This window comes from Schistocerca piceifrons, chromosome 5 (assembly GCF_021461385.2).
Source record: "Schistocerca piceifrons isolate TAMUIC-IGC-003096 chromosome 5, iqSchPice1.1, whole genome shotgun sequence".
NCBI classification, from domain to species: Eukaryota; Metazoa; Arthropoda; class Insecta; order Orthoptera; family Acrididae; genus Schistocerca; species Schistocerca piceifrons.
In genome coordinates, this window is record NC_060142.1 from 527,235,547 (window position 1) to 527,259,494 (window position 23,948).

The following is a 23,948-nucleotide window of genomic DNA, read 5'->3' on the forward strand; positions in this document are numbered from 1 at the left end:
TTTACATCCTCTATGACTGCCGTTTTTAGAGATACCCATTCCTCTTCAACTGAGCTGCCTACTGGGCTATTCCTTATAGATCTACAGTCTTTGAGAACTTTAAGTCTATCTCTTCATTCCTTAGTACCTCTGTATCCCACTTCTGTGGCCATATCAAGTATAGAAGGAATATTTGCATCCGGAGACGAGACATTGTAATTGTAATTGTTGCTTTCGAGCTACATTTCACGCTAGCAGCGTCTAAAAATGTAAGATAGGTCACGTCAGACGTCTATCTCTGTAAAAATCTAGCCAGTGTTTTGAGCGATTTGGGCAATATAATTTTAGTGTGTACTTTGATTATAATTATTGGACGTCATTATCATATGTCATTATTACCAGGATCAAGTTTCATGTTATATTATCCTATGTCCCGTAGGTCACAAATAAATAAATAATTTTCTTAATGTTTAAGATAACAATTTTGACTGTAAATGATGCTAAATTTTTCTTGAACTGGAAAGGAGAGGTTCTTCCTCTTATTCCTCAACGATCACAGCCGAAAGAAGAATTTAAGTAGCAATAGAAATTGAAAGGTCTAGAGAAATATTTCGTCTAAAGTCATTGTTAATTAAAGTAATTAAATAACTTCGGAACTACTGCAATAACAACTGGAGAAATATTTCTCTGGAGAAATATTTCGTCTAAACTCATATTCCTAACATTTGTCTCTTTAAAAACAAAACGGAACTTTTCTCACTAAAAGAAATAATTTATTTTTATAATAATATTTTGTCATGTGGCAACTAACCCTAATAGTTTAACACCATGATCATTTTTAAAGTGATACATACACTGCTCAAAAGAATTAGAGGAACATTTTAGTCCACTCAGCAATAACTGAGGACTGGGTATGTTACCAAATTATACCTTTACATTTCAGAAATTAAATACACAAGAAAACATCATTACATCGTCTATGGTTTATATAAAAAGATGTGGAAAAAGACTTCGAAAAATCCTCCATCCCGTCAGGCTGGCTGTTTTTCACTGGATTCTGAAAGTTTCAATAAACGTGTATGTGCTATGGTAGCGTTTATCACTACCGGACACGTTTATTCACGAATTATACAGAAGACAGAGGGCAGGTATAAGAGTAGAGGGGAATGAAAGGGGTGCAGTGGTTAAGAAGGGAGTGAGACAGTGTTGTAGCCTATCCCCAATGACATTCAGTCTGTAAATTGAGCAAGCAGTAAAAGAGACCAAAGAAAAATTGAAGTAGGAAGTAAAGTTGAGTGAGAAGAAATAAAATGTTTGTGGTTTGGCGACGACACTGCAATTCCATCACAGACAGAAAAGGACTTGGGAGAGCTGTTGAATGGAATGTACAGTGTTTTGAAAGGAGAATACAAGATGAACGTCATTAAGAGCAAAACAAGGATGATGAAATGTAGTCGACTTAAACTGGGTGATGCGAATCAGGTTAGGAAACGAGACAAAGTAGTAGATGACTTTTGCTACTTGGGCAGCAAAATAACTGATGATGGCAGAAGTAGAGAGTATATAAAATGTAGGCTGTTAATAGCAACAAATGCATTTCTGATGAACAGAAATTTGTTAGCATTGAATATAGATTTCAGCGCCAGTGAGTCTTTCCTGGAAGTATTTGTATGGAGTGCAGCCGTGTATGGAAATGGAACGTGGATGATAAACAGTTTAGACGAAAAGAGAATGGAAGCTTTGGAAATGTTGCGCTACAGAAGAATGCCAAATGTAAGATGGGTAGTTCAAGTAACTAATGAGGAGGTACTGAAAAGAATTGGGAAGACAAGAAATTTGTAGCACAATCTGAGTACAAGAAAGGATCGGTTGATAGACACTTTCCAAGACATCGCGGGATTACCAATTTAGTATTGGGGTGAAGTCTGGGGGGCGGTGGAGGGGGGATGGGAAGGGGAGCGGTAAAAATCGTAAATGAAGATAAAGAGACCAATACAGTAGGCAGATTCAGAAGGATATGTTGCAGTAGTTATTAGGAGATGAAAATATCCCTATAGATGGTGCTAGCCGCCAGTGGAGGGCCCGTGAGACCGCGTCTGCAGCGCCATCTCCTTCCTGTAACGGCAGACGATGAATGTCAACACACAGTAACCCAAGTTCCATACGTCGTAAACAAATCGAGTTTTTTGCCTACGAACTACGATTTGAGGACAGCATTGGCTTTTTGTTATCATTTGAAGAGAACTGCTGCAGAATCGCATCGAATGCTTGTCGAAGCTTTCGGCGAACATGCTTTTGGGGAAACACTATGTTTTGAGTGGTTAAAAAAATTCAGAAGTGATGATTTGGTGTGAGAAACGATGAGCTCGGGAAACCGACAAAAAATTTCAGAGACAACGAACTTCGGGCCTTATTGGATGAAGAGATACCCATACTCAACAACAACTGCCGAATCAACTGGATGTGACGCAGAAAGCCGTTTCTGTTCTGTTGCATGCTGTGGGAAAGGTGGAGAAAGTGGAAAAACGGTTTCTCATGAACTTAATGAAAGACAGCACGCAAATCGAAAGATCACATGTGAAATCCTGCTCGGCAGATACAAAAGAAAGTCGTTTCACCATCGAATAGTGACAGTTGATCAAAAATGGATATATTTTGAGAATTCTTAGTGTCGTAAATCATGGATGAATCCAGGCTAACCGTCGCCATCCACTTCAAGGCCAAATCACTTTGGAAAGAAGTCAATGTTCTGTTTTTGGTGGGATCAGAACCGTGTCATCTATTATGAGCTCCTAAAACCTGATGAAGCAGTCAACACTGATTGCTATAATCCGCAAATGATCGATTTAAATAGAGAATTGCGTGAAAAAAGACCGGAATATGATAACGCCCCATCACACACAGTAATACGGGCAGGGAAAGGATCGAGGCGCTCATTTGGGAAATACTAGAGCATGCGGCTTATTCCCCCAGACTTGGCTCCGACCGATTATTATTTATTTTCATCACTGGGACAGTCTCTCACTGAACAACACTTCATTTCGTATGAAATTGCGCAAACATGGCTCGCTGACTGGCTCGCTTCAAAAGACGAAAGACGCATTTTTTTTAATTTTAATTTAATTTTATTTTATTTTCTTATTTTTTTTAGTGGCGTTCGTAGCCTACGGGAGAGGTGGGAGAAATGTATAAACAGCAATGGAGATTATTTTGAATTAAATATTGTTTATCAGTTTCAAAGGACAGATGTGTAATTGTTGTTGTTGTTGTTGTGGTCTTCAGTCCTGAGACTGCTTTGATGCAGCTCTCCATGCTACTCTATCCTGTGCAAGCTTCTTCATCTCCCAGTACATACTGCAGCTTACATCCTTCTGAATCTGCTTAGTGTATTCATCTCTTGGTGTCCCTCTACGATTTTTACCCGGCACGCTACCCTCCAAGACTAAATTGGTGATCCCTTGCTGCCTCAGAGTGTGTTCTACCGACCGATCCCTTCTTCTAGTCAAGTTGTACCTCAAACTCCTCTTCTCCCCTATCCTATTCAATACCTCCTCATTAGTTATGTGATCTACCCATCTAATCTTCAGCATTCTTCTGTAGCACCACATTTCAAAAGCTTCAATTCTCTTCTTGTCCAAACTATTTATCGTCCATGTTTCGCCGGCCAAAGTGGCCGAGCGGTTCAAGGCGCTTCAGTCTGGAACCGCGCGACCACTACGGTCGCAGGTTCGAATCCTGCCTCGGGCATGGATGTGTGTGATGTCCTTAGGTTAGTTAGGTTTAAGTAGTTCTAAGTTCTGGGGGACTGATGACCTGAGCTGTTAAGTCCCATAGTGCTCAGAGCCATTTGAACCGTCCATGTTTCACGTCCATACGTGGCTACACTCCATGCAAATACTTTAAAAAATGACTTCCTGACACTTAAATCTAGATTCAATGTTAACAAATTTCTCATCTTCAGAAACGCTTTCCTTGCCATTGCCAGTCTATATTTTATATCCTCTCTACTTCGACCGTCATCAGTTATTTTGCTCCCCAAATAGAAAAGCTCCTTTACTACTTTAAGTGTCTCATTTCCTAATCTAATTCCCTCAGCATCACCCGACTTAATTTGACTACATTCCATTATTGCATGAAATTCCGGTTTCATACTTCTACACCTGGTACGTCAATGTTCAGGCTTCGGAAGAAATCCCTGATGACTGCGGCCACGTAGGACCTGGCGTTAGAAGGAATTCAGCGCCACCACCGTATGCAGCGGCCATCACATAGTCCAACAGGATCTGTTCTGTGTGCTACATGGCTGTAAATCGATCATGGACGACTAGAACCGTGCGTCGGTCAACACGGAGACCTTCCCACAACATCACAGAACGAAAGACAACACAGAGCGAAAGACGAGCCTTAAGGTGTTGTCGTGTCCTGTGAGGTACTCGAGCAGGACAATTGGGTCGTAAAGTCTGATCGGACATAGCGGCTTCAATGGCCCTTCTTAGACCGTCTAGCACTGCCCTGGCGTTATCCATAAGGCGCCCCAAAGCAGAGCTGGCCATTTATCGATCTTCACGTGGGCCTGTATTGCGTTGGCGACCTCGTCCACCTCACCTTGTGTACTTACCTGTCTCCCTGTAGCGTGACCATAAGCTGTAGACGACACATGGAGAAGCGTTGACATCAGCAGCAGCACGACCTTAAGTTTGCCTTTTGGATCAAACAGATCGCCCTTGCAACTTGCATGTTCAAATGTTTGTGAATTCCTAAGGGACCTAACTGCTGAAGTCATCGGTCGCTTGACTTACACACTAACTTAAACTAACTTACGCTAAGAACAACACACACACACAGCCATGCCTGAGGGAGGACTCGAACCTCCGGTGGGAGGAGTCGCGCAGTCCTTGACATGGCGCCTCAAACCGCACGGCCACTCCGCGCGGCACATTACATGTGCTTGGTTGAAACAACTGCCATCTGTGTTCCTCACTAGAAAAACTGGGGCACTGGTACTCACTCCTTCTCAGTGGTCACCAGACACTGTAATGGTTGGTTGATTCGGTCAAGGAAACGAACAGCGAGATCATCGATGCGATCGGATTAAGGAAGGATGCCGGTCGTGCCCTTTCAAAGGAACGATTCCGACATTTGCCTTTAGCGATTTGGAAAAATCACCGAAAACCTATATCAGGATGGCCGGATGCGGGTTTGAACCGTCGTCCCTCTAAATGTGAGTGCCGTGTGCTAATCACTGCACCACCTCGCTCGGTACACTGCAATGCATAACAAAAGCTATTAAATTCCGAATTATTCTAATTGTTGCCTATATTGAATGCGAAGATCTCAAGCCATGAAATAAGGCCACAGTTACGGTCTGTAGAAAAACAGATTTAACGTAACGGATGTTGATAAACGTGTTCCCCTAATGTTTTGAACAGTTTATTTATTCTCCAACTGATTTGTAACAACTTATTTATTTCCTAATCGAACCTACATAGTACAGTCGTTATGCAGGATGTAACATTCACATTCCTAATCGAGAAAACGTTATCCAGGGCATTGCAGGGGGTGGAAATTTTCGCGAAGAGAGGGCATCTACTATTTCAGTAGCAAGGCAATCAACGGACATTCCAAAGTACAGTTAGTGCATTACTCAATAAGTAAAATGTTCACGCTCTTAATAAATAACTATCGAATGACAAATAAACGAGAGTGATGGAAGATACCAGACTCTAAAAGGCGTGCGTCTTACTACGCTTTTGCTTTAACTGAAACATGTGATTAAAGTACTTATTAAGCGTGAATATTTTACATTCAACCTTACATTTAGTGTTCGGTTACTTACGGTAAAGCAAAACATATTCATAACTAGAAATGTTTCCTTAATTTTGCGCTCAAATTCAGTAAATCAGAGTTAATCTACGATATTTCATAGTTGTCACCATCAGCGCATACTTCTTTCAGTTTGTACGATGGTAGGCAGCTGGCGACATAAACGACAACAGACAGAGCACAGACAGTCCTGGAAGATATCCCGGGAACTACTTGCGACTATTGACTATGAGTGCTTTCCTGATTTAGGAAGACCCCAGCAGAGCATTACAGGAGCAGACGTCTCACTCGTGGCCTCTAACCGCTCGAAGAATTTTGTGAATGGTTAGGTTGTGTGTTGCCATTACTGTAGCCATTTTGACGTAGGTAAGTTGGTCCTCATATTCTCCCGTCGTCACTGAAATTTAGCCATAGTGATCACTGGTATTCCATGTGCTGTTAACACGTAAATGTACTGAATTTGGTAGCTTGCTGCCCTGCTGCCTCACAACATTCCCTTGTCCGTTTCTCGTCCTGTAGCGTCTCTGGGATTGTAAGAACGGAAACGATCGAGATCGCTTCGTACGTTGTAGTTTATATTCCAGCAGAGCTTACGTTCTCCTCGCAATGGTGGCTACCCACCTGTTGCATTGGCTAAAGGACGCTGAAACTTTTCATCAACTACCCTCGAGCGTTGCGAAAGAAAGCCGATATTCTGATTTGTCACAGAGGGTAAAGTTGCTGGGTTTCCGTAGCTGCGTAAAGGTGGATATGACAGAGTCTAATGCAGAACAACTGTTGCTTATGAGATGCGATTGTTACCTAAAAGGTTCATGGAACGTTACTTTAAGGTAAGACAGATGCAGATTTACAAGATGCATGCAAGTTATAACACCTCCGATTTTTCTCTCAGAACTGGAAACACATAGAAACACGCGGTTTGTTTTGAAATACGTATGCACTTGTTGTGAATGCATGACAGAGATGACAGCACTGTCAGGCACACACAACTTCCTCTGCATTCAATATAACAGAGGGGCAAATGTACGACTCTGCGTAAAGCTTGGATTCTAAGTGTCATATGGACGAACCATACACCGTCTGCGCTACGCCTTGTTGCTGCGTTAGAAAAATAATTTAATAAAATGTTGTCCTGCGGTCGAATAATTGAGGGGAAAACTTGCAATAAACATAGGAAAAACTCCATATTTCACTATTACAAACAACTTGTTTACTTATTTATTTATTTTTATTTATTTATTTATTGTTCCGTGGGACCACATTAAGGAGAAATCTCCATGGTCATGGAACGAGTCAATACATTAAATTATAACACGATAATAGAAACAGATAAAATGAAATTTAAAAAAAAACAACTAGTTTATTCAGTGTGGTCTAAACTCCCAGTAATAATAACAATAATGAATGGTGGGTATGCAAGCATTTTGATACGCAAACAAAACATGCTGAAACATATCAACAGCCCTTGAATTATCTAGTGTGAGCGAAAGATGACAGAATCCCCACTAATATGAAAGAGCGACGTGCACTCAATTCCTTAGTTCCATCACCTGCATCCTTAGAACCGACAAGAGGTCCATAGTTTATCTAAATAAATTTAATCGGACCACTCCATCGTTTTCACCGATTGGAGGAAACTAACGTCTCTCCTCCTCGATCGATGTCCTAAACGTTCTCTCTTCTATTCCATCCCTCCTGCTCCCAAAAGCACCTCCTCCCCCACCAACATCTACCAACGTCATAACATTTCAGTCAAACGGAACTCGAGCGCCTCCCCACGACGTTACACATTTTGTGCAACACTTTGACATATACGGGTGACAATTATTGAACTGTGTGAGAAAAACGTAAATTAGTTACTGACTACGCCGTAGACACACTTCATTGAACATGTAAATGTCACTACAGACATTTGGATTTAGGTTATAACAAATTCGAAATGTCTGCCATCAATGGCGATGATGTGGCGCAGGCGAATAGCGAAGTTCTGCATGATCCGCTGGAGTGTTGGAATATCGATGCTGTGAATGACCTCCTGAATGGCTGTTTTCAGCTCAACAATGGTTTTTTGGTTATTGCTGTACAGCTTCTTTGTAATACACCACCACAAAATGGAGTCGCATGTGTTCAGACCCGGAGATTATGGCGGCCAATGGAGGCTCATGTTAGTGGCCTCTGCGTACCCCAGAGCCATAATGCGGTCACCGAAGTGCTCCTCCAGGACATCAGACACTCTCCTGCTTCGTTGGGGTGAGCTCCCTCTTGCATGAACCACATGTTGTCGAAATCAGGGTCACTTTGGATAATGGGGATGAAATCATCTTCCAAATCGTTCACGTACCGTTACCGTGCCACCAAGGAATATCGCACCGATTATTCCGTGACTTGACACTACACACCACACAATTACCCGCTGAGGCTGAAGAGACTTCTTGATGGCGAAATTCAGATTCTCAGTCCCCCAAATGCGCTCATTTTGGTTATTGATGGACCCATCCACATGAAAGTGGGCTTGTCGGTAAACCAAACCGTACAGCGCATATTAATTCCCATCACAGCCCGCGACCAATCGTGCATTATGAACGTCCTAAACGCAAACCATTCAGATGTTATGAGCATTTTATTTCATATAGTTCAATGATTCTCATCCTGTGCATACAAATGGGCCATCATTCCAACGATTACACAGTTAAAATACATATTCTACTGGACAGTTTATGTCACGACGTGTCTCCTGACAACAGTTCTTATCATTTTTAATTAAATATTTCATTACATCAACATATTTCCGGTTCTAGCTGACCTTCATTCATATTATAGTTGGCAATGATCAGAGATTAAAAACTGATTCACTAATAACTACATACGGCTTCATTTTATCAGCATAATTGTGGAGAACGATCTGTTTCGACTGCGTTTGGTATATAAACCTAATATTATTGAGTATTTAAGAACAGCAACGTTATATTCGTTGTTTCTCTCGATGATGGCTGCTATGCAACGTCATTACCTCGTTATGGTTTATAGTGTATTGTAAAATTATTGATCACTCAGTAGATGTAAACATTTATGGTGGACTGAATAGTTTGATTGTAAGTATGTTTCCGATTGCAGTTGGCAAGTTTTTATTCTATGTATTGCACTTTGTTGATTGACTTGATGCTCTTGCATTTACTGTACCTCCGTTGCTAGCCTCATTTCATGTCATTAAAGTCTTTAATACGTCTGTCGTTAGCTAACCGTTCACTTGAGGGTCCAAATATTGTACCTGAAGTCCATCTCGGCTATACTCCGGCCGCCTGCAGTTACCCAGTCGGTAAAATCGGGTTGCTTGTTCGCGCTGATCTTGTCATAGTCCGAAGGCCCTTTCTATACGTGTTGGGCGGAAATCGTGTGGAACCTCGTAGCTTTCTGTTCAACTGAGACTCAAAACCTACTTAACTCTGTTATACTTCACTGCTGTCTCGGGATTCTCCATGGACTCGTTAAGTTACAGTCCATCCTCGACCCCTCAAAGAAGAGTAACTACTTGTTATGTGCAGTTCCACCATGGCTTTCTCCCTAGGTTCCTTACGTTATAAACTCCAGAGGTAGCGGCGAGAGTGAGCGCTTTAAAAGGAAATCGTTCTGATAACAAGAACAGCAGATGATCACTTGTTTCTTCCATTTGCGCCGTGTGATGGCATTTGAAATTCATTCTCTTTTGAGTGAGACATGTGGTAATGGTATGATGGATTTATTTAACGAGCGTTCGTTGATGCGACAGTTAAAATAACCCAGAGGGTCGTGAGGCAGCAGACCAAGACAGTCTCGGCCTCGCACCAGTTGATCGGGCGACGTCACCAAACAATTGGAGAAATGGTTTTGCAAGATCAACGAATGAGTACGGAACACAATGTCTCCAAAGTTGGCTTTTCCGTGAGCTCTACACAAAACCCTGCTCGAAGGATCGAAGATGAGGAAAGTGTCCTCCATTTGGGTCACATGAATCCTTACGGACGACCAAACACTCTTCGTGGGAAATGATGCTAGGCAATGTTGACGCGTGATGACGTGTGATTGGAACTTTCTTTTAATAAATTCAGGCATTGAATGAAAACAAGGACGCCGTTTTTCGATTGCGAAATGAAGTGCCAGTCAGCTTAATTGGAAACACACACACACGCACCGCCGCCAAAGACATTTCGGGTAAAAGTCAGCGCTGATAATAACTTTTTGTCACGATTTGCAACACTGACTGAGTAATAATCCTTACTCACTGCGTTCCAATGGGCACTAAAGTGACAGGTGGACACAAACAAGACGCTTTGAAGGACACGCTCCTTCTGGCATTGAGTCAAAAACGAACGGAAGAAGCTGCACGTGTGTTCCTTTACCAAGCCAACACAACAGCGCATCAGGCGAACGTGAGGCTGCAGTTTCTTAGTGACAAGAACTCTGAGTGATTTCTCGTGCTTCCTGCATACCGAAATAGCGATAATTACGGATAATTACGGCCTCTCAATTCAGCCAGGTAGTAAAGCAGGGAAGGGCTGGACCAGTGGGAGATTCTACATACTTCATTCGCTGGTAGAACACAAATTTACTTTACACAGTTTCAATCGCATATCAGCCAATTAAGCTTTTTCTTAAATTAACCAAATTATTTAAAGGGTCAAGCAATGAGACTCATTTAAAACTGAATGCCAGTTTAAATAATTGACAGAAAAATTGATGTTAACTGTAACGCAAGATGATTTAATATTCTTTAAGGAAAGACATGTCCAACATATGACACAGAATGGAACATGAGAAAAGTCGTAATAAAGACAGACGTGAATCTAAACAACAGTACCAGAACAGATCACAAGGACCTCAACTACCAAATGGTGAGAATAAAACATAGTTCAGACTTGACTGATTAAAAAACCTAAAACCATACTTAGAACAATGAAAAACAACTTAACACCTGTATCTAAGCAGAATAACTTTGAACCCAGAAATACCAATCAATTGAGAGATTATACATTTTCCAATAAAATAAGAATAATTCACTTACAACTGACTAAGATATATGTTGGGATCCCAGCGCACATCAAAATTTTTTTAAGGTAAAGGCCAAAAGCGGTTGTTGTTCTGGTCTTCAGTCCAGAGACACTGGTTTGATGCAGCTCTCCATTCTACTCTATCCTGTGCATGCTTCTTCATCTCCCGGTACCTACTGGAGCCTACATCCCTCTGAATCTGTTTAGTATATTCATCTCTTGGCTTCCCTCTACGATTTTTACCCTCCACGCTGCCCTCCAATACTAGATTGGTGATCCCTTGATCCCTCAGAATATGCCCTCGCAACCGATCGCTTCTTCTAGTCAAGTTGTGCCACAAATTTATCTTCTCTCCAATTCTATTCAATACCTCCTCATTAGTTATGTGATCTACCTATCTAATATTCAGCATTCTTCTGTAGCACCACATTTCTAAAGCTTCTATTTTCTTCTTGTCTAAACTATTTGCCGTCCACGTTCCACTTCCGTACATGGCTACACTCCATACAAATACTTTCAGAAACGACTTCCTGACACTTAAATCTGTACTCGATGTTATCAAATCTCTCTTCTTCAGAAACGCTTTCCTTGCCATTGCCAGTCTACATTTTATATTCCCTCTACTTCGACCATCTTCTGTTATTTTGCTCCTCAAATAGCAAAACGCATTTACTACTTTAAGCAACTCATTTCCCAATCTAATTCCCGCAGCGTCACCCGATTTAATTCGACTACATTCCATTATCCTCGTTTTGCTTTTGTTGATGTTCATCTTATATCCTCCTTTCAAGACACTGTCCATTCCGTTCAACTGCTCTTCCAGGTCCTTTGCTGTCACTGAGAATTACAATGTCATCGGCGAACCTCAAAGTTTTTATTTCTTCTCCATGGATTTTAATTCCTACTCCGAATTTTTCTTTTGTTTCCTTTACTGTTTGCTCAATGTACAGATTGAATAACATCGGGGAGAGGCTACAACCCTGTCTCACTGCCTTTACTATCATGCCCCTCGACTCTTATAACTGCCATCTGGTTCTGTTAAAATGGTTCAAATGGCTCTGAGCACTATGGGACTTCTGAGTTCAACAGTCCCCTAGAACTTAGAACTATTTAAACCCAACTAACCTAAGGACATCACACACATCCATGCCCGAGGCAGGATTCGAACCTGCGAACGTAGCGGTCGCGCGGTTCCAGACTGTATCGCCTAGAACCGCTCGGCCACTCTGGCCGCCTGGTTTCTGTACAAACTGTAAATAGCCTTAGGCTCCCTGTATTTCACCCCTGCCACCTTCAGAATTTGAAAGAGAGTTTTCCAGTCATTGTCAAAAGCTTTCTCTAAGTCTACAAATGCCAGGAAAGTAGGTTTGCCTTCCGTTAATCTATTTTCTAAGATAAGTCGTAGGGTCAGTGTTGCCTCACATGTTTCAACATTTCTACGGAATCCAAACTGATCTTCCCCGAGGTCGGCTTCTACCAGTTTTTCCATTCGTCTGTAGAGAATTCGTGTTAGTATTTTGCAGTCCTGGCCTATTAAACAGATAGTTCGGTAATTTTCACATCTGTCAACACCAGCTCTCTTTAGGATTGGAGAAAAGATTTACATGGAAGGACTTGTCACGAAGATTGTTCGACAGCGTTCATTGTTTAATTTCATACTCAACGTATATTTATTATAACCATTCAGAAAACAACCAAGTTAGGTAAACAACTAATCAATTAAAAGAGGTTACTTTAAGTCATCAACTTATCCACAATTTGTTTTACCAATCTCAAAACAATTTAACGTGACTAATTGATAACATCAAAATAAAGATCCAGCAGTTGGATAATTCTTAGAATAAACTGCGCGTTAAAATTTCTGTCTTTAGAAAAAGATTTACATGGAAGGACTTGACGCGAAGGTTGTTGTTTGTCTGACCTCTGGGCTGTGAAAGATACCCCTCCGTTGTGGTTGCACCTACCGTACAGCTATCTGGGTCGCTGAGGCACGCAAGCCTCCCCACCAACGGAAAGGTCCATAGTTGATGGGGGAGGGGGGGGGGGTGCTAAAGCTAACGGATACAGACTCAGAATTGTTCTAAGTATAAATCATTAAGTAGCGCGGCTGTAGTTGGAGGATACAGCGCGAAAGACAGACAGCGGCAAGAGCTGCCGAGTGCACGCACTCCAAATGACGTCAACAGTAGCCTATTGAAGCCGACGGGATCCTGGGTAACACGTACCAGCGATTTAGTACAAAAAAATTGTCCACGATAGTTCCCAGCAGTGCAAATAATTTTGAACAGAATTCTAACACACAGCCATGCATCACATAAATAACTCTTAGGACAGAATTAATTAATTTGAGCTCTTACCAAAAACGACGATAGTTAACCAAAAGATTCAAGGAACCAGTTACAAACATTTTTTAAAAAATAATCGTCCAAATAACAGTAATACAAGATTTTTCTTCTTTTTAGCAAACCTTTAGAGTAGCCAGAAGGACGCTCCCATGACATTCAAAGCTCTTCCGTACACACATTAGTCCATCGTGGTACGAGGAAAAAAATGCGTACCGGAAACAATTTATTAGACAGCATAGGCCTTTAGCATTAGCTTCAAGGAAATGAGAACAACAAAAGAAAATTGTTATAACCCTGTAAAATGACAAAACCGTCGCACATTCTGGAATGAACAATTAAACATCCGTGGTAACTGGTAACACTAAACATTTCACTGCGCCTCCAACGGAAAATTACATGACAAATCATTTACTTTAAATATCAGAAGAATTAATGGGGGGAGGGGGGTGGGCGCAGAAGAACAGGTTACGCATACACTAATGCGCTCCGCTTTCGTCTGGAACACGGCGCTTTACACTGGCTGAAGGTTCACAAGCATCACGAATACACAAGGTTAACATACAAAGTAAATTATAATAAGATATCAGCCAATGAAGTGTCTACGAGATCTTGGAATCTCATTGCCCTTCGAATACCGTGGAGACACGGGAGCCCCTACCGAACAACAGAAGGAAGACAGATCAAAATGAGAGTGTGCACTGCCCTGACGGCTTGGCGCTCTTCTGATAAATCACAGCACTAGCGAAGTCGGTACTCAATAACTTACATGGGGTAGTATGACCTCAGTATTGGTCACCCGACAACAGCTAACGCCACAGCGAAAAGGCCCCACGGAAACCTTGTTACAGCTTCGTTCCTCAGCTCATACTGCCCACCAAACCAGTCCACCGCGCCCGGAGCCGCCACACCCCAGAGGGAGGTGCTCTCCAACGGGAACACGTTAGTCAAAGATGATAGGCGTTTGGGGTTGTTTGGGGGAAGATACCAAACAGTTAAGTCATCGGTCTCATCGGATTAGGGAAGGATGGGGAAGGAAGTCGGCCGCACCCTTTCAAAGGAACCATCCCGGCATTTGCCTTGAGCGATGTAGGGAAATCACGGAAAACCTGTATCAGGATGGCCGGACGCGGGATTGAGCCGTCGTCCTCCCGAATGCGAGTCCAGTGTGAAAGATGATAGGAATAGAGATATTAATACATTGTGAAAAAGCCGCCACGGCTCACTAGCACCTTCCAACTATGAGAGACACTCTCCGTGTTCACAAAATTGTTAAATGGCTTCACTATGGGACTCAACTTCTGAGGTCATCAGTTCCCTAGAACTTGGAACTACTTAAACCTAACTAACCTAAGAACATTACACACATCCGTGTTCGAGGCAAGATTTAAACCTGCGGCCGTAGTGGTCGCGCGGTTCCAGACTGTAGCGCCTAGAACCGCTCGGCCACCTCGCTGTGTCCACACATTGTAATATTATTGCGATTTCCGTAGTATGAAAGCTGTGAGTACCCTTGGAAAGGCATTCGCCTATATGTAGATTAAATGATCAACTTATGAGATGAGACCTATTCTTTGAAAGACATTTGTTTTATATAATTTACGTAACTGTAAAGATGCGTATCTAGCGTGGACGCTAATACATCGACTGCGCAGTCAAAGAAACATTTTAACAGAAGCTGAACTGAATGTTCCGCTTCGATCTAAATAAAAGATGACAGTAAAAACTTTTGTAGATCTTCAGATTTTATCGTACTTCTGCTTGTAATGTAAAAGCGTAAAGAAGGTCGTCTTTAAGCCATAAAAGTGAGCGGTCTTGCCAGCGTGCAAACAACATTATTAATTAATAAAATTCGAGTAATTTATGTTCGATACTGTAAACCGGCAAGTTATTGTTATGAAGGTGTTGAACGGTGCAAGGATTGTTTTGAAGAAAGGAGAAAAGTAATGACTGTAATTTGTGACAAAAACGTGAACCAAGGAGTTAGCACAGGACAGGCTGAAATCTGATCGCACCATACAGTTAGAAAAGTACTTATGTAAGTTATACTGTTTATAAATAAGCCCTAATTGCTTGTGAGAATTGTTTGAATGTATTTAGTGTTTACCAGTTTCTTATTCTATTATTTTCCTTTATATTTTTTTTTTACCTCCATGTCATATTATTTTTGTAAATATCAAACAGCCTTTACTACAGCAGAGAATACTGCGGCCTCCTGGTCGTAGACAGAAGGCCGCTCCTTGTCTTCTGTACAACTCATACCAGCCCCATTTATTAATGATTTCATTTGCAAATGCAATTTATTTATTGTTCATTGTTAAAGGTCCCTTAGGTGATTATAAATTTCATACTGATTACGTAAAGATATCCGCGTTGTTCGTTTCCATATAATAGAATCCTTTGCGTGATCAAAAACTAGCCTCCTTCTGACAACGATCAGGAGCCGACCAGAAGACGGACGTCTTCGACCGCTTTCGTATTTTCTGTGGCAAAGCTGTGCCAAACTGGGAACACAACATTCTAGTATGAAACATAATATCTATATAATTATCAGATTAAAATTGAATGAATTGAAATATATTTAACTTATTTGTTTTTTTTCTTTTATCGTACTAGAACATTCACCTGCCGTGCCACTATTGCATCAGCGATTTTCCGGTAGTCAAAGAAGCCTCCTAAAGAGGCATTCTCAGCAGCCACATAATCATGGCGTTGGATCTGTGAAAAATGTGTAAGGCTTCAGGAAGATTATGTCCAGACGTGACACAGTTTTCTGTTTCCGTGTAATTGGTTTGTGACGAAAAAATTCCCATATGTGTGCACAAACTGGAGTGATGGTATGTGGTGCCACCGAGAACAGAACACGATCATATCTGGTTGAAACTAACGATAATTCGCCCAGTAAGGTCCTCCTGAGCGTACTGGGGTCACAAACGCACAACAGTCATGGTATCCCAATCAACATGAACAGCTGAAAAGCTAATCATTTATAAATTCAAATTATTTGTTACACTTCTTGTCGAGTTGCGATTTGTTGCATTTTCAATGTCCACCTGTGTATTTTCAACTCTACAACTGCGATTAATTATTTGTATTGCTTTGTTGTTTTATTATTAATATTAATTGTTATTTTTTTAGGATTATGGCCAATGAAGAGAGGAAATAGGACTCAGGTAATTGTTTCTGCGTTGTCATATAACCCTCCCGAAGAAAATTTTTTCAGTGTCATATCGAAATCTAAGAAAAGAGATATATCACCGTGTTTAAGTTATTCATGCTCTAAGTCTTAAAATACAATTAAATTAATTCGATAAGTCAGGATTTATACATGGTAACCCCATGTTTTTACATTGGGTACTATGACCATATGATTTGCGTCAGAAATTGAGGGTTGGTATTGGTTTATACGTTAGAGAGAAAAGCTTAAGTGTCGTGGTATCGTGCAACGTGGAGCCTCACACTTTCGGTCTCCGGCGATTTTTGGCAAACTGTGTCTGTGACGCAGGCACAATCTGACTAACACCCATTTTGACATTACTGTCCACCGAAATACATTAGACAACAACCCATTTTGGGTCGAAAACGTAAACATAACTGTCTCCGTAAGAGTCCACTGAGCTTGTCAATGCAGTCTGTAGGTCCTAAAACATGGAACTAGTTCACGGCGACTGCGATACACACCCCTAAACGGGCGGAACGCTTGCTTACTGCGAGTTTAGGGATTCACGAGCCAAGAGTGCGAAGGATTCCGCACGAAGATAGTCATTAACATCCAAACAGAGTTAAAAAACACTATATAATCAAAAGTATCCGGACACCCCCAAAGCCATAAGTTTTTCATATTAGGTGCATTTTGTGGCCACCTAATGCCAGGTACTCCATATCATCGACCTCAGTTAGTATTCATTAGACACCGTGAGAGAGTAGAATGGGGCGCTTCGCGGAACTCACAGACTTCAAACGTGGTCAGGTGATAAGTTGTCGCTTGTGTCATACGTCTGTAAGTGAGATTTTCACACTCCTAAGCATCCCTACGTCCACTGTGAAGTGGAAACGTGAAGGGACACTTACAGCACAAAAGCGTACAGGCCAATCTCTTCTGTTGACTGACAGGGACCGCCACCAGTTGAAGAGCGTCATATTGCGTGTCCAGACCATCACACACGAGTTCCAAACTGCATCAGGATCCACTGCAAGTACTATGACAGTTAGGCGGGAGGTAAGGAAACTTGGATTTCAAGGTCGAGCGGCTGCTCATAAGCCACACATCACTCCGGTAATTGCCAAAGAACGCCTCGCTTGGTGTAAGGAGCTCAAACATTGGACGATTGAACAGTGAAAAAACGTTGTGTGGAGTGACGAATCACGGTATACAATGTGGCGATCCGATGGCAGGGTGTGGGCATGGCGAATGCCTGGTGAACGTCACCTGCCAGCGGGTGTAATGCCAGCTGTAAGGTTCGGAGACGGTGGTGTTATGGTGTGTTCGTGTTTTTCACGGAGGGACATGCACCCTTTGTTATTTTGCGTGGTCCTATCACAGCACAGGACTACACTGATGCTTTAAGCAACTTCTTGCTGCCCACTGTTGAATAGAAATTCGGGGATGGCGATTACATCTTTCAACACGATCGAGCACCTGTTCATAATGCACGGAGGAGTGGTTACACGACAATAACAACCCTTCAATAGACTGGCCTGCACAGAGTTCTGACCTGAATCCAATAGAACACCTTTGGAATGTTTTGGAACGCCAACTTCGTGCCAGGCCTCGCCGACCGATATCGATACCTCTCGTCGGTGCAGCACTCCATGAATAATGGGCTGCCATTCCCCAAGAAACCTTCCAGCACCTGATTGAACGTATGCCTGCGAGAGTGGAAGCTGTCACCAAAGGTAATGGTGGGCCAACACCATATTCAATACCAGCATTACCAATGGTGGGCGCCACGAACTTGTAAGTCATTTTCAGCCAGCTGTCCGTACACTTTTGATCACATAGTGTATTTCGAATTGCGGTTCCCATCAGAAATCGACTTCAGTCTCCATCAACGTTCTGATTATTTTATATCATGATCTATGGAGCTAGTAAGCATACGAGGTGGGCTGTTAAATAACGGGATTGATGCTGTCACAGAGTGAGTACGCAAGCTCCAAAGATGAACGAACATTAGCTGTGAAACATGAAGCCTTTTCAGTAAGCCGTCTCAGTCGAATGCAGCACCTCTGGTGTCTAAAGAGAATCATAGTGACCGCAGCGTTCGTTCGTGTAAGAGCTACAATTTTGTTTTGCCGGAAAAATGTTAGATGTAATAGCAGAGCAACAAACTGTCGTGAAATTTCACATGAAATTGGAAAAACTGTTACGGAAACGTATCTTTTGCCAAAACACGATTACGGCGAAGACTGTTTATCATGTACACACTTTTATGAATGGTTCAAGCGTTTCCAATACGACAGAGAAGACGTTGAAGGAGACTCAAGACCGGGACGTAAATATCGAAACAGTAGGTAATCTGATCGGACCTTGCCAGAATTATGGAAGCACAATTCGTGGGTACTACTTCAAAACAACGCACCGGCTTATACCTCTGCTAAGCGGTTTGCAGCCATGTACAGGAACCCAGTGTTGACAACCCACCTTCAAAAAAATGGTTCAGATGGCTCTGAGCACTATGGGACGTAACATCTCATCAGTCCCCTAGAACTTAGAACTACTTAAACCTAACTACCCTAAGGACATCAAACACGTCCATGCCCGAGGCAGGATTCGAACCTGCGAACCAGCGGCCGGCCAACCCACCTCATTCACCTGACTAAGCACCATGTAACTTTTATCTTTGCCTCAATATCAAATCCACATTAAAAGGAACAAGATTTCAGTCCGTTAAAAAAATAGTGAAAGGAAAAGCGACACCCATCTTCAAGGAGTTCACAGAGGAAGACTCCCAGCAGTTTCCATCAACATAAAATTCGCATAAAGCGTTGTAGCGATAGAGGAGAGGAGTATATTGCGAGTGACAGTAACTAATTATTTATGTTTTTGAAGTAAAATGTTTTACATCAGTAGTCTCGTTATTTAATAGCCATGCCCCGTATATATTTGTACTACTGTAGTCGATTCGCTGATGGTATGGTTGTCCTCAGTGAAACTGAACTAGAATTGCAGCACCTGCTCACTGGAATGAATACTCTAATTCCTAACACTACGGGTTGAGAGTAAACCGAAGCAAGATGAACATAATAAGGAGAATTATAAATGAAATTATTGATAAACTTATCAAAATTTGGGAACACGAAGTAAACGAAGTGAATGAATTCTCCTACCTTGGAAGCAAAATAACAGATAATGGATGAAGAAAAGAGGACATAAGAAGTACTTTAGTACAGGTAAATAGGCGTTCGTGGTCAAATAAAGTGTACTAGCTCAGACATCAGTTTTGATTTCAAGAAGAACTTTGTGAGAATATACAGTTGGGGCACACGATCGTGAAGAATGATTGAGAAGAGGAACACGTGAAGCAGCGTTTTGGTAGCCGTTAGCAGTTCCTTTAATGGAGGATCACACGCAGCCGGTTTCGCGATGATTTAATCGCATCCTCAGGTGTATACAAGTAACTAATTCAACAATGGATAATTAAAATACATGGTCTCCCAACGTTCGGATGGCGTTGGAACTGCCAGGACAGCCTAAACTGGAACTTTCATCTTGTAAGCATCAAATTTAGGCGGTTCTGGCAATTCGAACGCCATCCGTGAGACCGTGTAGTTCAACGATCCACCGTTGAATTATTTGTAGGTATGTATCTGAGGATGCTATTAAATAATTGCGAAACGGATTGTGGGTGAACATATAATTAAGGAACTGGTAGCAGTTAATGTGACTACAAAAAAGGTTTTTTATAATATTTTAGTAATTTTTAAAGCAATTTTAAAATATTTTATCATATACCTAAGCTGTGGATTCCCAAATCGTTGAATCATATTTACAAGAAGAGAGGATACAATAACAGGTCGTGCTATTCCCAAGGTAGTTAGAAGGAACTGAGGGGGTAAAAATAAGACTCACGTTCAGAAAAAGCAAAGCACGTTGAATAACTAGAGATAGGACCCCCATATTCACAGGACATGTACATTAGCATGTTTTGCGGAAATGATTAGCACCTCAGTCAACTCGTCTCAGCATGTGTCCTGTTGCCTAGTAGCCACAGGTCTGCCATAGGCCCTGATAATATGTCCGTGCGTGACGGCATCGACGCGTAAAAGGCACGAATGGAGTCCTGTGACAACCATCCATGTTGCATTCACCTGGCTCAGAAATTTATCTAAGATGGTTGACACTGGGTCGCAGCGTTTTACCCGTTGTTTCACCATATTCCACACATTTTCGATTGCCGACAAGTCTGGTGGTCTGGCGGGCAGGGCAAAAGGCTGACATCGTGTGACACCAAGAGGGGACGTGTTGGTGCAGCAACATGTGGTTGTACATTGTGTTGGAGAAAATCGGCGTCTGGGATGTTGTGCAGAAAGGGTGCGGCTGTAGGTAGCAGAATGTCATTCACATAGGTCACAAAACTCATAGTGCCCTGGACACGCAACAACTGTGATTTGTCGTTGCACCCAGTGTAAGCTTATCAGTCCGTCGCTGACATAGGAGACTGCAAACCTTCTTTCCTTCCCGTCTGGGCAAGCTGTGCGGTGACTAGAATACAAAAAAAATGGTTCAAATGGCTCTGAGCACTATGGGACTCAACTGCTGTGGTCATCAGTCCCCTAGAACTTAGAACTACTTAAACCTAACTAACCTAAGGACAACACACACATCCATGCCCGAGGCAGGATTCGAACCTGCGACCGTAGCAGTCGCACGATTCCGGACTGCGCGCCTAGAACCGCGAGACCACCGCGGCCGGCACTAGAATACATGTAAAGCTTACTGGGACAGGGTAAGTGCTAGCTAAAATCAAGATAATTCAATCGTAATATTGCCATTTTAATTTGATATTCCCCACAACTGACAAAATTTAAAAAAAAAATTGAATCTCTTTGTCCACCCACACACTCCTGAGAGTGGCACATTAACAATTTGCAATTACGCGCCCCTATTACCGGCAGCTGCGTTGATAAATAGTCGGCACCTCGCAAGGATCACTTCTAGATCGAGAATATTAGGTAAGTTGTTGGAAGTGGTTAGGCGTTGGTGAAAATCTCGCTTCTGAGCACACAAAGAGCTCTAACCGCAGAACTCTGCACGAAACACGGGTTGCTGCAATGCTGCGATACAGATACCTCCCTTCGAAGACGATGGCCAAGACGCCGTCTCCAAGTCCATACCGCTCGATGGCTGAAGGCGAAGTCCCTCCACAATTCTCTCGTCTCCCACGCGTACGAAAACGTGGCGGAAGAATACTCAGTTTCGGCCAATGTCGAACGCTCTATCATCGCCGAAATCCCCCCACTGAGATCTACCCAATGGTCGAGTGGTTCATAACGCCCCTTGTCAAACGAAATTCCCGTCTTCGCCACGTGTTGCCCAGCACAGGTGGCTCCGGATGCCGGGCTATCCCCAAAAGCTCCGTATTGCCCCGCGTTTCCGGTGAGCGCTACCTGCCGCCCACGGCGGCGCGGCGAGCTACGGCCACCTGCAGACTATACATTCCACAATTCTCAACTTCCGACGCTTTTCACCAACACTTTAAGTTAGTGGCTCAATCCTGCAGACATGCAGGGAGTACTGCTCGAGAGTGGCTCATATTTATCATAATTCACTGTTGCGACAGGGCCCGGGAGGACGCAGATCTGCCCTGCAGTCCAACTCAGATGAGGTGTCAATCTTCTTCAGGGGTGGTCTGGATGGTGCGACCTTACCCATCTCGTTGTGTTCTACAGCCTTCCGTGAACCATTCTGCACCCACACATTGCACTGCCGAAACAGTTCGTCCCACACGAGCAGCAATTTCCCGGATGGGTGAATCACATTCTCTCAAGCGAATAATGCGCACCCTTTCAAGCTCACTGATACGACGCTACAGTTCGCACATACGTCTGCGAGGTGTCCTGCACGTCTGCTCAAGTCATACTGATCCATTACCTTTGATTTATAGCGACAACGAGAGCCGAAGGCCCATTTTGCCGGTAGGGGGTGCTGCGCCGTGGTATCGGTGTTGACCCTGAACCTACGAGCCAACGTTTTCCAATGCTGATCATTTGTGCAGAACATTCTAACGTACTTATCCTGTGAATACGAACGCCCTATTTCTAGTCGTTCGAGGTGTACTGTTTTTTTATGAACATGAGTGTATATGGTTGGATGGTTGGTTAGTTGGTTGATTCGGGGGAGGAGACCAAACAGCGAGGTCATCAGTCCCTTCGGATTAGGGAAGGATGGGGAAGGAAATCGGCCGTGCCCCTTTTCAAGGAGACATCCCGGCATTTGCCTCAAGCAATTTAGGGCATTCACGGCAAACCTAAATCAGGATGCCCGAATGCGAGTCCAGTGTGCTAACCACAGCGCCACCACGTTCAGTGAGTGTGTGTGGTAAGCCGGACATTGGGATACATCGAAAAAGTAAATGAGGACATTGAGTGTACGTAGTACTACAAGATGAAGACTTTGCACAGGAGAAGAGTTAGTGGCGGGCTGCATGAAACCAGCAGAAATTAAACAGTTCATCACATTTCCTCAGCAGAAATTAAACATTTTCAAGTGGCACCCACCAATGATAATAGGTGTAAGCACGAACAACAGTTTGAATGCACACAAAATTGCTTTTACAAAAATATTATCAATGCTCCTACACTAAACATATAAATTATAATAAACACACAAATGATCTCAGATAATTATCATATTAACTATTACAAATACACAAATATCAGTAAACCTATAATATTTATGGGTGTCGGTGCAAGCCACAACAAATAAGTAAAATAATATTTAGGAGGTAAGTCGGTACCAATTATTTGGGATTAGGAAAGGAAAACACACAAAATACATTCACTCATCTTTCATCCACATACTAAGTACTATTGTGTACCTGAATAGTCTTAACTGTGTAAATGCAATTCTGTCAAAATTTGATGTTCAACATGTGTATCAATTAGCCGTGGCAGCAGTGTATAATAGTCAATAGTAGTTAGTCAACGTCATAGTCATCGTGTCAAGGCCAATGTTTGCCAAGCCACATCAAAATATACGGTTGCTGAACAGCTGTCAGTTCGCCAACATACGCAAATACTTCTTTCCCAAAATAAGTATATACTACTTATTGATTTTACAATGTGTGCGTGTAGACAATCTTCCTTCCACTGGAGTGTTCTAGTCTGCCATCTTCATCCTTTCTATTCTATATAAACCAACAAATGGCTCTGAGCACTATGGGACTCAACTGCTGAGGTCATTAGTCTCCTAGAACTTAGAACTAGTTAAACCTAACTAACCTAAGGACATCACAAACATCCATCCCCGAGGCAGGATTCGAACCTGCGACCGTAGCGGTCTTGCGGTTCCAGACTGCAGCGCCTTTAACCGCACGGCCACTTCGGCCGGCTATAAACCAACAAAAAAAAAATAAATATGCTCCTCACTTATCTTACCTGTTATCCACCAAAACTCCAATTATCATCAGTTTCACATAATCTCAATACTTCAATAATACCTCTTCAGTACGTCGATTGAACAAGTAAATGAGGAGATTGGGTGTGCATAGTACTACAAGATGAAGACTTTGGCACAGAAGAGGAGTTAGTGGCAGGCTGCATGAAACCAGTCACAACTCAA